This window comes from Myotis lucifugus, unplaced genomic scaffold (assembly GCF_000147115.1).
Source record: "Myotis lucifugus unplaced genomic scaffold, Myoluc2.0 scaffold_793, whole genome shotgun sequence".
NCBI classification, from domain to species: Eukaryota; Metazoa; Chordata; class Mammalia; order Chiroptera; family Vespertilionidae; genus Myotis; species Myotis lucifugus.
Window position 1 is genome coordinate 56,971 of NW_005871841.1, and position 15,814 is coordinate 72,784.

Genomic DNA, 15,814 nt, shown 5'->3' on the forward strand with positions numbered 1-15,814 from the left:
GCAGCCATAGCTGCTCCCTCCCCCCGCCTGTGAGCCGCCCCCCAAGTCCTGCGCACGGCCATTTGCCGATCGCCTCAGGCAAAGACTGGACTAGCGCCTCCCCAGAAGACAGACGTTTTCCACAGCTGATTCCTACAGCCAGTCGGCCTGGTGGTCAAATCCCTCTAGTGTTAACTACAACAATTAAGGCTTGGCTAGAACAAGACTGCGCACAGAGACCACAAGGGGGTGCACCAAGAAAGCATATAAGATGCAGAGACAAAAAAACATGACAGAAATGGAGGATATGGAGCTAAGAATCGCAATTTTGAGGGCTTGCCATAAATTTGTCCAGAACCTCACGAAAACTAATGAGACCCTCGATGCTACGATAAAGAAATTAGAAAGTAAGCATACACGGACTGAAATAAAGAATATTATACCCAATAGCAGACCAGAGGAGCACAAGAATCAAACCAAAGATTCGACAAAAAACACCCAATTGGAAAAGCAAAATGAAAAAAGAATCCGAAAGTGTGAAGATAGTGTAAGGAGCCTCTGGGACAGCTTTAAGCGGTCTAATATCAGAATTATTGGAGTGCCAGAAGATGAGAGACAGCAAGATATTGAAAACCTATTTCAAGAAATAATGGCAGAAAACTTCCCCCACCTGGAGAAAGAAATGGACTTACAGGTCCAAGAAGCGCAGAGAACCCCAAACAAAAGGAATCCAAAGAGGACCACACCAAGACACATCATCATTAAAATGCCAAGAGCAAAAGACAAAGAGAAAATCTTAAAAGCAGCAAGAGAAAGAGGCTCAATTACCTACAAGGGAATACCCATACGACTGTCAGCTTCTCAACAGAAACTTTGCAGGCCAGAAGGGAATGGCAAGAAATATTCAAAGTGCTGAATACCAAGAACCTACAACCAAGATTACTTTATCCAGCAAAGCTATCATTCAGAATTGAAGGTCAGATAAAGAGCTTCACAGATAAGGAAAAACTAAAGGAGTTCATCACCGCCAAACCAGTATTATATGAAATGCTGAAAGGTATCCTTTAAGAAGAGGAAGAAGAAGAAAAAGGTAAAGATACAAATTATGAACAACAAATATGCATCTATCAACAAATGAATCTAAGAATCAAGTGAATAAATAACCTGATGTACAGAATGAACTGGTGATTATAATGAATCAGGGACATAGAAAGGGAAGGGACTGACTATTCTTGGGGGAAAAGGGGTGTGGGAGATGCGGGAAGTGACTGGACAAAAATCATGCACCTATGGATGAACTCAGTGGGTGGGGAGTGAGGGTGGAGGGTGGGGTGGGAGCTGGAAGGAGGGGAGTTATGGGGGAAAAAAAGAGGAACAAATGTAATAATCTGAACAATAAAGATTTAAAAAAAAATAAATAAAACTGTTCAAAAAAAAAAGAAATTTACATTATGATTCATAACAGTAGCAACATTAGTTATGAGGTAGCAATGAAAATAATTTTATGGTTGGGTCACAACATGAGGAACTGCATTTAAAGGGCCAGAAGGTTGAGAACCACTGCATGAACACCTACTGTGTGCCAGGCACGTGCTGGGGTCTGCTACTCATTTCCTCTCACCTCATGTACCAGGGATTGCTGACCCCACCACCCATTTTACTGAGGCTCAGAGAGGTTAATCACGTGCCCCAGGTAACCCAGCCTCCTGGACAGGGCCAGGCTGGGACAGGAACCAGGGACTGTGGGTTCCCTGTGCTGTCCTCATGCTGCCCCCAAGGGGTACACCAGCTTCGTGCTCTGGGCTCCTCCTCTGCAGGGGCCTGTCCATGTCTCATCTGTAGCTGAGGGTCCTTCCTCATTACCCACCCCCAGCACAGCAGGGACAGGAGGGGCAGGGGGAGGGGTGGACTCCGAGTCTCTCCTGGATCCCTCTCCACCCTGCAGGCACTGACACCCCTTGGGAAGGTCGGGGTGGACTGGGGGCTCTGCCTTCCTGAGCTCTGTGAGGCCCTTATGTCACCTCATCTCCCAGCAGCCTGTGAGCAGGATGGGACCAGGGATGAGCAGACAGGAACCCAACAGTCAGAGGAGAGAAGGGACCGCCCAGCCTCAAGCAGGAGAAGCAGAGCCAGGAGTTGAGCCAGGGCTGATCCACCCTGTTCCGTCCTCTGATCTGAGCCTGAGCTGAGGGGGAGGACTGGGTGCCCGGACCCTTGTCCTGCCTGTCTGTCCCTGTACAGTGTCACCGTCACTGAGACAGAGGGGACAGGCCCCATAACATCACGTCCTGGGGGCTTCCCTGTGAGGCAACCTCTCCCGGGAGGTCAGGGCCAGAACTTACAGAAAATGTAACTCTGGAGAAGGATTCTCTTTTACAATTGGAGACACTGAGGCCCAGGCAGGGGAAGGGCATGTCCAAGTGAGAGACTTTAGAGGGGCCTGGACTGCCACATGGCTCAGCCCCTGTCCCCATGGAGGCACCCACCACCTCCCTGCAAAGACCACCACTTCCTCTCCGTGGGCCTGACTCCCTGGGTGGGGGAGATTGATCTTCAGAGCCCCTGGGGCCTGTGGTTTCCTGAAATCTGTCCCAGCTCCTAGCAGCCTTAGGACACAGCCTGCCCTTAGTGCATGGGCGGCATTAGGTCCTCAGAGTCAGAACTGCCCATGGGAGCTGTCTCCCTCTGAGCAAAGAGGACCCCATGGGAGGGTGGCTGGGTCCCAGGGGTTCTGGGAAGGACAGGAAGAGGTTGTGAGTCTGGGGCTGACCATGGAGTCCCGCCTTACAGAGTCCTCACTAAGTCCCTCCCAGCGCCCACCTGACACCTTCTGGACCAGGTGAGGGGGACCGGTGGGAGGGGACAGGGGTTGTCTGAGGGGCAGATCTCCTCTGGGTGACCATCCCTACAGCCCCTCCCTCCCTTTCAGCCCATAATCCTTCTGGGAACAGGACCCTGGGCTGACAGCTCAGCAGAGAGGGTCAGGGGACCTCACCTGAGACCAGGAGCTCCAGGGCATCGCTGGGGTGTGAGCACACCTGGGGTCTGTGCCTGTAACAGCCATAGCATCTGAACATCCCCCTGTGCTGGGGGTCACGGGGCCCACAGGGAACAGGGCCTGGGACCACCCAATGGGCTGTAGCTGTGAGTCCAGGGTCCAGGAGAGCCTGTGATCTCCTTCCTTAGTCAGAATGAACCTGGCAAATCCCTGCCCTGAGCCACACTGGAGGGTCACGTTCCCTCCTGAGGTCACGACATGGCTGGGCAGGGCTGAGAGGCTGGGTTTGCGGTAGAATCCTAGGAGAGGAGGAGGCAGCGTGTTAAATGGGGTCACACCTCCCTCATGTCCCCCAGGGCTGGGCTGTGAGAGGGAGACACCCTGAGAGCAGACCCCCTTCCTGAGGGCAGAGCCAGAGGCTGGGTCCCCTGAGTGTCCTCTCACCTGTCATCATCACCACCAGCTTTAGGGGGTCACTGTGCTCTGACCACCCCATGGGACTTTGATAGTAACAGTGATATATCCCTGCATCATACTCTGTCATGTGTGTGATGGAGAACTTGGCCTTGTCCCCGGGCTCCCATGGCTTCTCTCTTTTCCCTTGTGCTGGGTTTCGGTCTTTCTCCAGACAGTACTCCACAGCCCCTGGGATCCCCTGACACCAGATGGTCACAGGGCTCCCCTGGGGGATCACAGGGCCTGGCTCAGCCCAGATGGTGGGCTTGGGGAGGGGCCCTGGAAGAATCAGAGGCTGGGTCACAGGACATTCCCACCCCTGGTCCCCGCTCTCGGTCCCAGATGCCCCCCGTCTGTCAGACAGACCCTGCCCCTGTGATGAGTGGGACCTGGGAAACCTGGGGACAGACTCACCTGCCTGCACTGGGGTCCTGAGGCCCACACTCAGCCCTGGAAGAGAGTCCTTGTGAGAGATTTGCCCTGAACTCTGAGCAGCACCCTCCACCTCATGAGCCTCCTGAGTCCTGGACCAGGGTCCCCTCCCCCCTCCCATCTCACCGAGGCAGAGCAGGGCCCTGATGGTAGGGGTCATGGAATGTTCTTTCTGTGGCCTCAGCTGAGCAGATGGAGGCCACGGGGCCAGCGGGATTGACAGACAGACGCACGGGTGGTGGTCACTTGGAGTCCGGTCCTTCCTGGCACAGGGCTGTCACATCAGCAGCCTATAGGGGAGGGCACAGCCTCTCTCTAGCAGCCTGACTCTCATTTTCCTGGTGAAGCAGGAAATAGACCCAAAGCCTCCTGAGTTGCCCCTTGTAGGTGAGGTGACCCAGGGCACCTCTTTCCCTGTCTGAGCCTCCCCCACGGGGTCTCCTTCCTCCTCAGCCCGTCCATCAGCACCTTAATGGGGTCCTCACCTTGGACAGTGTCACCCGGTCCTGGAGACACTTCAGGAAGATGTGGGTCCCTGTGGCCTGCAGAGCTTGGATCATCAGGAACACACTCACCCTCTCCCTGTGCAGCTCAGGGCGATGTCACTGTGACAGTGAGCACAGAGGGAAATGCAGAGAAATAGGGGAAGGAAACAGGTCCTTTCTGTGGCCCCAGAGTGTTGTTCTCTTCCTGTCCCAGCCCTTGATCAATGCCACTTTCTTGCAACAGCATCCACCCCAGCGGCCTGGGAACTCGCCTCTGAGTCACTCCTCCCCTATGTGCCTTGCTCCTCAGGAAGATCTCTCCTCCTGGTCTTGGGCCCCTGTCTTCACAGTCAGTGACCATACTTGTGTTATTGCTCTGGTTTGGGGAACCAAACTGATCTCATTTATTTAGTTACTTTTTATTTTAAAAATATATTATTTATGGAATTCAGAGAGGAAGGAAAGTGAGTGAGTGATAGAAACATCCATGAGGAGAGAGAATCACTGAACGGCTGCCTCCTACACACCCCATATGGGCATTGAGCCCGAAATCCGGGCATGTGACCTGACTAATAATTGAAATTCAACCACCTGGATCATACATAGATTGACACTCAATCACTGAGCCACACCAGCTAGGCTGATTCTTATTTAAATAGTCCTCCATTGTCCTTTAGGTGTGTGACCTTCACCCCCAACATACAACCTTCTTGTGTCACAGTTTCCTCTCATGCAGCACGTCCTTAAGAACGGAACTCCTTAGAGTGGTTGTGGGGTGGGTGCCGCGGGGACCTGGAAGGAGCCATCCTGGTTTATTTCCACACCTGACTAAGCCCCGTGAGGTGAGCCCTGAGCGGTGTTGTTCAGAACTCTGCAAGAATTGGATGGTTGCTATACCCACATACAAATCCCCATCTGCTCCTGTTACTGAGAAAGGCTATGCACACTGTTTCTGAAACATGAGGCCATCCTCAAAGGCCAGTAAGGGAAGTGGAAGTTTCTCAGGTGGAGAGAGAAGCAGAATAGACAACCACTGTGAGAGTTGAGTGGCCACTGGTGCCTTGGTATAGCCAGAAGTCATCAGCGTGGAGCTTCCCACCTCCGTGTGGACAAGAGAGGGACGCAGGGTGGCCACACACAGGGAGGGGAATGGACTCAAGGTGAGTGTTGGAGCAGGGCTGCCCCTCCACATGCTTGTGATACGGGCACTGGGGCCTCTCTGCCCACAGACCCAGCCCATGGTCAGCACTGAGCCACACTCACTGTGTGTGTATGCTTGAAACGGATTCTATCCATTCTAGCTGGGAATGAGCATCTGTCCAGGTGTGAGTGTGAGGCTCACCTTTGGCGTGGGCCCTGCTAAGCACATCAGAGTCAGATGCTAACTTAGGGAGAGGGACGCCACAGGGCAGGGCAGATCCAACTCTCCACCTCTTTGCGTTCTGAACATCAGGACGGCCCTGGGAAGGACTCTGTGGAGGAGCAGGCGTGTGGGAGGGGAGGGTGCAACAGGAATGGAGGTGAAAGGGAAAACCCAGGGGGTGAGAGGAGAGAAGGGCTTGCCTCCCCTGCACCCTCCCTTTCCTCCCTGCTCAGCCTCTGCCTGCCTGTCCTTCCTTCCCCTCCCCTGCAGGATGGGGGCACCATGGCTTTGCCTGCCCAGCTCTTCCTGACACAGTTATCAAGTGGGACCCCTTTATGTGGAAAATGCTACAGACAGGGGGGTGTGGGCCATTCCTGAGGGTACTGGCTGCTGCTGCTGCTGCTTTCCTGAACATATCAGGCTCCCTGACCTGACACTGAGAAAGGGTTGGGATTTAGCTGACCCAGAAGGCAAAGGGGAATTGTTCATTGCTCTGTGTCTTGTGCTTGTACCCAGAATGCATTGCAGCTGTCTTTGAGGAACTTGATTCTGGCTGTTACTCCACCAAGACTTCACCACACCCTTAGTGCCTGGCTGGACAGGGGAACCTCTGCATCGGGGTTTGTGGGCTGTAAAATACAAAGACAAGGCCAAAGATGATGCCATTTTTGATCATTTTGAGCCCATATATGGATTTCTGTCTGTGATAAAGGGAAACCAGCGTCGCTCATCTCGAAGCTGCCTGTGGCTGCCCTTGGAAGCTTTTAGGAGCTGAGTGGTGTTGGCCCTGGTGCAGTGCTTACCGAGATGAGTTTGCCGCTGCCATGTGCTTGGTAAAGGGCACATTGGAGAAAGCACCTGTGCCCATGTCTTGGCCTCCAGCCTTGTGCCACCTGCTAAGAGGGAAACGTGGGCTGTATCCCCTGCAGAAAAGCTGAAGAGGATGACATCTTCCTGGAAACTGATGAGGACATGGATGAGTTTGTGCCTGGATTTGAGGTTTGTGAGATCTTCGTGGAGACAAGGTTAGCTTCTACCTGACTAGCCTACCTTTGGGTGTCATGTGACCTTGACATGACAGTGCACATAGCCTTTCTCAGCATCAGAAGCAGATGGGATTTGTACGTGGGTATAGCAACGATCCAATTCTGTTTCTTTGTTATGGGGTGGGGCCACAATATTAGTAACAAAGAAACAGAATTTCCGGAGGATGAGGCCCAGAAATCAGGATTTTAAAAAGATTCCCAGATGATTCTAATGTGCAGCCAAGGTTGAGAACCACTGCCTTACTGGGTTCAATGAGCAGGAAGTCCAACTGCAGGAGCAACTCAGGGAAGTCAGCCTAATGCCCTGAGGAGGCCCAGCTGGTCACAACCCTGGAGCTGAAGGAACTAGTCAAGAGTCGCAGATCTTGACTGTGTAAGAGCTGGCCATGCTAGGGAAGAGTGGACTCGCTATGGCAAGGAACAGCAGGATTGGGGGAGAGTATGTAGTCAGGCCAGGGCCACCTTAGACCTCCTCAGGGGCACCTGCATGGTTCATAGCAGGAAATCAGTTCAATGCAAATGGATGAAAAGAAAGAGATGAAAAGGAAAGAGCTGGAAACCCATAGTAATCAATAAAATTGGTGCAGTCACTGATCACCAGAGAGACAGAAAATAAAACACAATGAGGTATCACCTCACCTGTCAGAATTGTCAACAAATCAACAAATGACAATTGTTGGTGAGGATGTGGAGAAAAGGGAACCCTGGTGCACTGCTGGTGGGAATGCAGGCTGGTGAAGCCATTATGGAAAACGGTGTGGAGTTTCCTCAAATAATTAAAAATGGAACTGCCATTTGGCCTAGTGATCCCACACCTGCAATATACCCTAAGAACCCTGAAACAGCAACTAGAAAGAACATATACACTCCCATGTCCATAGAAGCCCAATTCAAAATAGCTAACATCTGGAAACAGCCCAAGGGCCCATCAGTAGATGAGTGGGTAAAAAAGCTGGAATGTAATGCAGCTGTAGAAAAGAAGGATTTCTTACCCTTTGAGTCAGCATGGAGGGACCTGGAGAGTATTATGCTAAGTGAAATGAGCCAGTTAGAGAAAGGTAAGTATCACATGATCTCACTTGTGTGTGGATTCTGAGGAAAAATACAAACTGAAGAATAAAACGGATCCACAGACATAGAGCATGGAACACACTGGTATCTCCAGGGAAGGAGGAGGGGGCTGGGTGGGTGAGGAGAAATTAACCGGGCGCCTTATATGCACATATGCACAGCTCAGGGTCACAGACGTTATTGTGTGGAAGGCAATATGGGGAGCGGTGGCTCCTGAGAAGGGACTGGTGATGCAGCTGCCAAGAACAAGTTTGTCCTGAATCCAACAGTGCCAGACACTCCAATGAGGAAGACCCACCGACTGTAGCATCCAGGTCCCTGGCAGATCCAGGTGCAGATACAGACTTGGATTTTTCGCAGTTTGATATTTTTTGTTGGCAGTGATTCTTTCAAGGCCAATCCTTTTGGGGAAATTGGTCTATTTGGAGGTCGTCCTTTCAAAGGATCGAATCCGTGTACATTGGACAGTGTTCTCAGGCGATCTTCTCCTGACCCTGTGGACACATCTGGTGTTGAGCCTTTCAGTGCAACCGGCATCAGCAGTTACCTTTTGGTAGGAACCCTGAGGAACAGTGACCCTATCGCTCCTGGTGGAAGGTTGTTGTTGCAGCTAACGATTGGCCCACAGACCTGTTTACCAATATTAACAATGGTGGTAACTATTCCTACAGGAAATGCATGTGACCTCCAAACTGATTGATATAAATTTATGAAACAAACACATCTGAATCAATTTAAAACTGGTCTGGAAAATTTTTAGAAATCTACTTAAAATGAACCTTATGCATTACTTAATAAAATCATACCAACAATTCCAAATTACTTATTTATTATCAAAATATTACAACTTGTGCTCAAGATAGCAGAAGAAGTAAAGGAAGTATTGAATCCTTCCATGGCCACAGTGAAATCACAACTAAACTACAGAGCAACCAGCATTCAGAACCACCTGGAATCTTGGTGATCAGAAGGTCCCTGGTAAGGATACAAAGAAGAAGCCGCATGGAGATGGTAAGAGGGGTGGAGATGTGCAATGGGCTGGACCATGTGGAGCAGGTATCAGGACTTTTTTTTTTTAACTTTGTTCTTCTTAGTTTACAAATAATCCCACAGCCCAGCCAGTGTGGCTTAGTGGTTGAACATTGATCTATGAATCGGATGTCACTGGTTCGAATCCAGGACAGGGCACACACTTGGGTTGTAGGCTCCATCCCCAAAAGGGGGCATGCAGGAAGCAGCTGGTGTTTTTCTCTCCTCAATGTTTCTATTGTCTATCCCTCTCCCTTACTCTTTCTCTAAAATCAATAAAAACATAGTTAAAAAAGGAAAAATAAAATAAAAAACAACCCTAGGGTCATGAAGATACCACATTTTGTTGGGATGAATGTGGCCTAGCATGAAGGGGAGTATAGATGTGAATCTAAACCAGCCATGTGGGATGGACCCTCATGACACAGAGTGAGAAGAGAAGGGTAAGGAAGCAGTTATCTAGGACAGGGAGGGAGAGAGAGCACCCCAGTTGGATGGAGGAGGCGTCCTATACAGGGACATGGCCCACGTTATCCTGGACCCAAACCTCACCTACCACATCTTCTCCCCCATTTATAGGATGTTCTCAGAAGACAGTTTGCCCAATTATGGTCCATATTCTCTTTCAGCACCTCCTGGGATCATCAGCTGGGCTCCAATGTTCCCCCACTCTGAATGATGCGTTGTTGCCTCTGTATTCACATCCTGGCTGCATTGTGGGCCCTTCTGGTGTCATTTTGAGCCTGAAATAGCAGCACCCCGAGGACCACCAGGACCAAGCCAGCCATGCCCATCCGGATGAGATTCTCCACTGTGTAGTCTTGGGGATGGAAAAATAAGAATTGTGGATAAAGAAGTCTCAGAGGTCAGGGCAGACCCAAATCTCTGGGATTCTGGTGTCTTCCCTGGGCTCTCAATCCCCTTCACATCAGCATCCCAGTGATGTCTGAATCAGCACCTGCTGAGTCACCTTGTAAGAGCTGTGCCCAAGGACTGAGGATGAGAGGAGATATGATCACAATTCAGAAATAACTAAGAGCGGTGTGTTCTGTGGTTCAGCCAGAGACTCAAGACCCCATGAGCTTATTCCCCTACAGCTGAGTGATCCTACTTTCTCAATGGCTGGGGACCCAGGGTCCATGGAGGAGGGTGTGGTGTCAGGGGCTCCTGAATCTCAGGAGCACGAAGGGGTGAATCTGGTCTGGGTCTCCTTCATCCGACCACGCCCAGGCCCTTCCTCTCAGGGGTCCGCATTTTCATCATCACCTGGAATGTTCGTCTTTTGATTCTTTCATTATTTATATATTAAATACATTTTTATTGATTTAACAGAGGAAGGGAGAGGAAGGGATAGATAGAAAAATCAATGATGTGAGAGAAAGATTGATTGGCTGCCTCCCCCACACCCCCTACTGGGGACTGACCCTGCAGCCGGGGCATGTGCCCTTGACCAAAATCTAACCTGGGACCCTTCCGTCCAAAGGCCGACGGTCTGTCCACCGAGACAAATCTGCTAGGATTTAACTCATTTATTCTACAATTATACAAATGAATACCTGCAGCGGTAGATATATTTACCAAATGAAAATTTGGATATATGGATTCTAATAGTGTCAGTTTTTGCTTTATCTCAATGTACAACAAAGGTCATAAACAAGGAAGTTCACACTTTTGGCTCAAACTTTAAGTCACAGAGAAAATCACCCTAATTTCATTATTCAGGGTGCACCCAAAGTAGGAAATTATGGAAATCTACTCCCTTATTTTGATATGAAATCGGACATATAAACAAAATTATTGACCTCTCCTCATTACAGTGATCCATGCAGTAACTCTAAATGTCAGCTCCACAATTCAGAAATGCACATGGATGATCAGCGTTACTCAGTTGGGTTAATATCCAAATGGGTGACACCAAGAAGCTTTTGTAATGTGTGTCATGTGGTTAAAAGTCAGAGAAAAGATAATTATGGGGGGATGTGCATCTGTCAGGAAAAGAGAGAATTCCTAGTAAACCCAAATGAAACAGAAGAAGGGATTTGAACAAAGAGGCCAATAGTGCTTTCAGTATAAAATGAAAATTTGTAAATGGATTTGCCTTGACATAATTTTGGGTGTGAATGAAGCTGTTATCCCTAGGGGAAGCTGTGGCCCATTTTGTCCGTCATTGCATCCTATGGAATATGGAGTGAGAAAAATAGGTATGCCATCGGGAATAAAGAAGTGACATTCCTTTTGTCTGCTGGGGATTATAAATTTATATCAGTGGGACCAACTGAAAGACAATTCACAGAGAGAGAATCTTTGGGAGGCTAACAGATCAGGGTATAAGTATGTCCACACAATAGCTTTCCTATGTGCACTTACTACCATTTAGAGAATCTACAGGAATCACACCGCTTACTCACAAATTACAATGTTAGGTGTGCAATTCTCTAAGTGGGCTGTGCATTTACTCAGTTTTACAAATAGCTGTCAAAATGCTTATGAAGTTCCTTCATAAAGCTAATTTTAAATGTGTGTGATATGAAGACTTAGTATAAACAAGGAAGTTATTCTCCATAACAAATGTCCAATGAAACTAGGGATGGAATGTTTATATTTCTATCTGGACTCCATATAATGTAAGTTAAATTGTGAGCTTATAGACTGAAATATTGCCTAAACGTTCTCTAAAAAGAGCCATAATAGACCCGTGTGCACAGAACACTGAGCAGAGGGGAATGCACAGCGTCTGGGCAGGAGGCCCCAGGTCCCCATGAGGCCTGCAGGGTCCCTCCTTGTTCTCAGGTGAGCACTGAGGGCCTGGAGGCCTCCAGGTGAGACAGGGGACCGTGCAGGGTGGTGCCCAAGGCAGGATGCTTCTCTCTATAGGGGAGTGTTCAGTGGGGGCCAGGACTACGGGGACCCAGATTCTCAGATGAAGATGTCAGGAGGTAAGTGGTGGGGGGGGGGTCTGTGTTCTCTGCTCAGTCTAATCACATTCCTGCTCATTCACCACATCTCACTCACCCTCCCTGCCCTTCATCTCTGCTGAGGTTCAGAAATGGGGTTCAGGAGTCAGAGGTCCTGTCTGTATCTACTCTCTCATGGTCTGGACCCTGCTCTGTGGAACCTCCTCCACCTCCTTGTTTATTACTGTCACACACACTCCTCGGGACAGGACCCTGAGCTGACTGAGCACAGAAAGGATGGAGTCAGGGCTCCTCACCTGAGACCACCAGCTCCAGGGGGTCACTGGGGTGTGACAGCAGGTAGGGGGAGGTGCTATTTGAACCGTAGCACCTGTAGGCCCCCTGGTGGCCTGAGGTTATAGAACTGAGGGTGAAGTTGGCCTGAGAGGGTGCAGACGTGTCCTGCAGATGAAGGTACTGAGGAGGGTCCAGTGACCCCTCCCTGTGCAGGTGGAAGGTGTCCAACCAGATCTCAGACCCACACTGCAGGGTCACGGTCACTCCCCTGGGCACTGAGGGTCCCGGCTGGGCTGAGAGGGAGGGTTTCCTGTACATTCCTGGGGAGAGGAAGGTTGTGATGTGGAGAGAGCCACCCCTCCCCTCATGCCCTTGACCCTGAGCTGAGGGACCTTGTCCTTCTCCAGAGACTCTCTCTGTGATCCCATCTCAGCTCCTCTCAGTCCCCCTGGGGGGTGTCTTTTCTCTCCATGGCCCTCACCCCTTTCTCACTCCCTCCCCTTCGCCTCTGCCCAGCTCAGCCTCTGCTCCAGGCCCCTCTCCTGGACTCCATCACCCCCAGGTGTCCCTGGGCCCAGAGCCCTGAGCAGACCCTCAGGACAGGGGCAGGGCTGGCTCCTCACCTGCCACCAGGATGTCCAGGGGGGCGCTGGGGGCTGACCACACAGAGGAGAGGTGGTGTCCACTGTAGCATCTGTACCGGCCCCCGTGGGTGCTGTTCACGGGGCCCAGGGGGAAGTGGGGGCTGTGCTGCCCATCGAGACGCTGAGGGTGTGTGAGCCCCTCCTCCTTGGTCAGAGCGAATGTGTCAAATCCGGCCTCCGCGTGGCACTGGAGGGTCAGGCTGTGTCCAGGCAGCACCAGCGAGCCTGGCTGGGCCGAGAGGGCGGGCTCCCTGTGCACACCTGGGAGGAGGGGACAGTCGCAGCCAGGGGACACCCCCATCGCCCACTGGGCTGCAGTGAGAGGTCTCACATGTCCCTCCCTGAGCCTCCTGCCTGTGGTTCTGTCCCCAAGAGACCAGTGTACTGACCCCATGAGCCCAGGGCTCCAATGGACACACAGCACAGTCATTTTGGGCCCAGGAAACAGATGGGGATGCACCTGGGTCTGTCCCTCACCTGTGACCTCAATGTGCAGAGGGGCACTGGGCTGTGACCACACGTTGGGGTAGGAGCTGGAAGAACCATAGCATCTGTAGGTCCCCCCATGATTGGGGCTCAAGGGACCCAGAGGGAAGATGGCCCACCTCCTCCCAGCATGGATCCTCCATTCTGCTTCCATGCGTCGGGGCGGGTCAGCCCCTCCCTCCTTCAGCAGATGGAAAGGGCCCGACGTGAACTGTGAGCTACAGGACAGGGACACATTCCCTCCTGAGGCCACCACAGGGCTTGGCTGGGCTGAGAGGGAGGGTGCATCGCCCACTCCTGAGGGAGGAGAAAGGGTCTGTGTTAAAGGGAGCGTCACCCTCATGCCCCAGGTGTGTTCTGTCAGGGGTGGGTTCCCTCTGCATGTGACCTGGAGCCCATAGTGGGGTGGGGTACCCAGTGTCTCCCTTACCTGTCACCACCAGGAGAAGGGGGTCACTCTGCTCTGAGAGTATGTCCCCAGTGGTGTAATATGCGCACTGGTACAGCCCTGCGTGGTGTGATAATATGGCTCCAATTAGGAAACCGGCCTTGTTGCTGGAGTCCTGTGGGATCTTGGTTTCCCAGGGCTCAGAGCCCCTCTCTTTATACAGAAGGTAGGCACTAGCCTGCAGAGACCCCTGACACCAGATGGTCACGGGGCTCCTATTGGTGACAATGGGGCCCGGGTCAGCCCAGATGGAGGGTTTGGGGACGTCTCCTGGAAAGGAATCAGACATGAAATGTCATGGGCGTCCTTCTCTGGTAATTCCGTCCGGAATGAGCCAATGATGCCATTTATTGAGCACCTACTGTGTGTGACGTATGTGCTGTCACTCATCTGCTCTCAACTCACAGCAGTCATGCCCCAGGGATTGCTGACCTCACCACCCACTTCACTGAGGCTCAGAGAGGTTAACCCCGTACCTCAGGTCACCCAGCCTGGACGGGGAGGGGCTGGGAATGGAACCTGGGACTGTGGGTTCCCTGCGCTGTCCTCACGCTGCCCCCCAGGGGGACACCAGCTTCGTACTCTGGGCTCCTCCTCTGCAGGGGCCTGGCCACGTCTCATCTGGAGCAGAGGGTCCTTCCTCATTATCTGCCCGCAGCACAGCAGGGACAGGAGGGTGAGGGTGAGGGCTGGACTCTGAGTCTCTCCCTCATCAGTCCCCCCCCTGCAGGCCCTGATGCCCCTCAGGAAGGTCAGGCTGGGCTGGGACTCTGCCTTCCTGAGCTCTGTGAGGCCCTTCTGTCACCTCATCTCCCAGCAGCCTGTGAGCAGGATGGGACCAGGGATGAGAAGACAGGAACCCGACACTCAGAGGAGAGAAGGGACCGGCCAGCCCCACAGCAGGAGCAGCAGAGCCAGGAGTTGAGCCAGGGCTGATCCACCCTGTTCCCTCCTCTGAGCTGAGCCTGAGCTGAGGGGTAGGACCTGGGTGCCTGGACCCCAGTCCTGCCTGTCCCTCCCTGTACAGTGTCACCGTCACTGAGACAGAGGAGACAGGGTCCATAACATCATGTCCTGGGGCCTTCCCTGTGAGGCCCTTCTCCCAGGAGGTCAGGGTCAAAACTGACAGGAAATGTAAGCTCTGGGCCCTGATTCACTTTTTTAACATGAGCAGACACGGAAGCCCAGGCAGGGGAAAGGCGTGTCCAAATGAAAGACTTCAGAGGATCCAGAATCATCACATGGCTCAGCCCCTGTCCCCATGGAGGCACCCACCACCTCCCCAGAGAGACCCCAACTTTCCCCCTGTGGGCCTGACTCCCTGGGTGGGAGGAGACCGATCCTCAGAGCCCCTGGGACCCTTGGTTCCCTGAAATGTGTCCCCAGTTCCTAGCAGCCTTAGGACACAGCCTGCCCTTAGTGCACGGGAGGCATTAGGTCCTCAGGCTCAGAACTGCCCAGGGGAGCTTTCTCCCTCCAAGCAAAGGGGACCACGTGGGAGAGGGGCTGGATCCCAGGGGCCTGAGAAGGACAGGAAGAAGGGGTTATCGTGGGGCTGACTCTGGTGCCCCCCTCACGCAGAGTCCTCACTAAGTCCCTCCCACCACCCACCTGACACCTTCTGGACCATGTGAGGAGGGGAGTAGAGGGGACAAGAGGTCTCTGAGGGGCAGATCTCCTCTGAGTGACCATCCCTACAACCCCTCCCTCCCTTTCAGCTCATGATTGTTCTGGAGAGGGGACCCTGAGATGACAGACAGCAGACAGAGTCAGGGCCTCTCACCTGAGACCAGGAGCTCCAGGGGCTCACTGGGGAGTGACAGCAGGAAGGGGGAGGAGCTGTGTGAGCTGTAGCACCTGTAGGTGCCCCCGTGGGCTGAGGTCACGGGACTCATGGAGAACTCCGCCTGGAACTGCCCAGCTCGGTGGTCTGATCTCAGATGCAGGGGGTCGGCTGCCCCCTCCTTGGACAAAAGGAATGTGTCCCTCGGGCTCTGTGACTGACACAGCAGGGTCACTTTCACTTCAGAGGCCACCCTGGGGCCTGGCTGCACCGAGAGTGAGGGTCTGTCAGGCAGGTGTCCTAGAGAGAGGGAGGAGGGTGAGGGCTGCCTGCCCACCTTGTTCTGGCCTGAGAGTCACCAGGCCTCTCTCTGAGGACCCTCCTCTTTGTCTGTCTGTTTCTC

General features: G+C 52.4%; 1 pseudogene; it reads right to left on the reverse strand.

The window, feature by feature from the left end:
- LOC102417686 overlaps window positions 1-15,814 on the reverse strand; it is a 32,150-nt pseudogene that overhangs the window by 3,551 nt on the left and 12,785 nt on the right.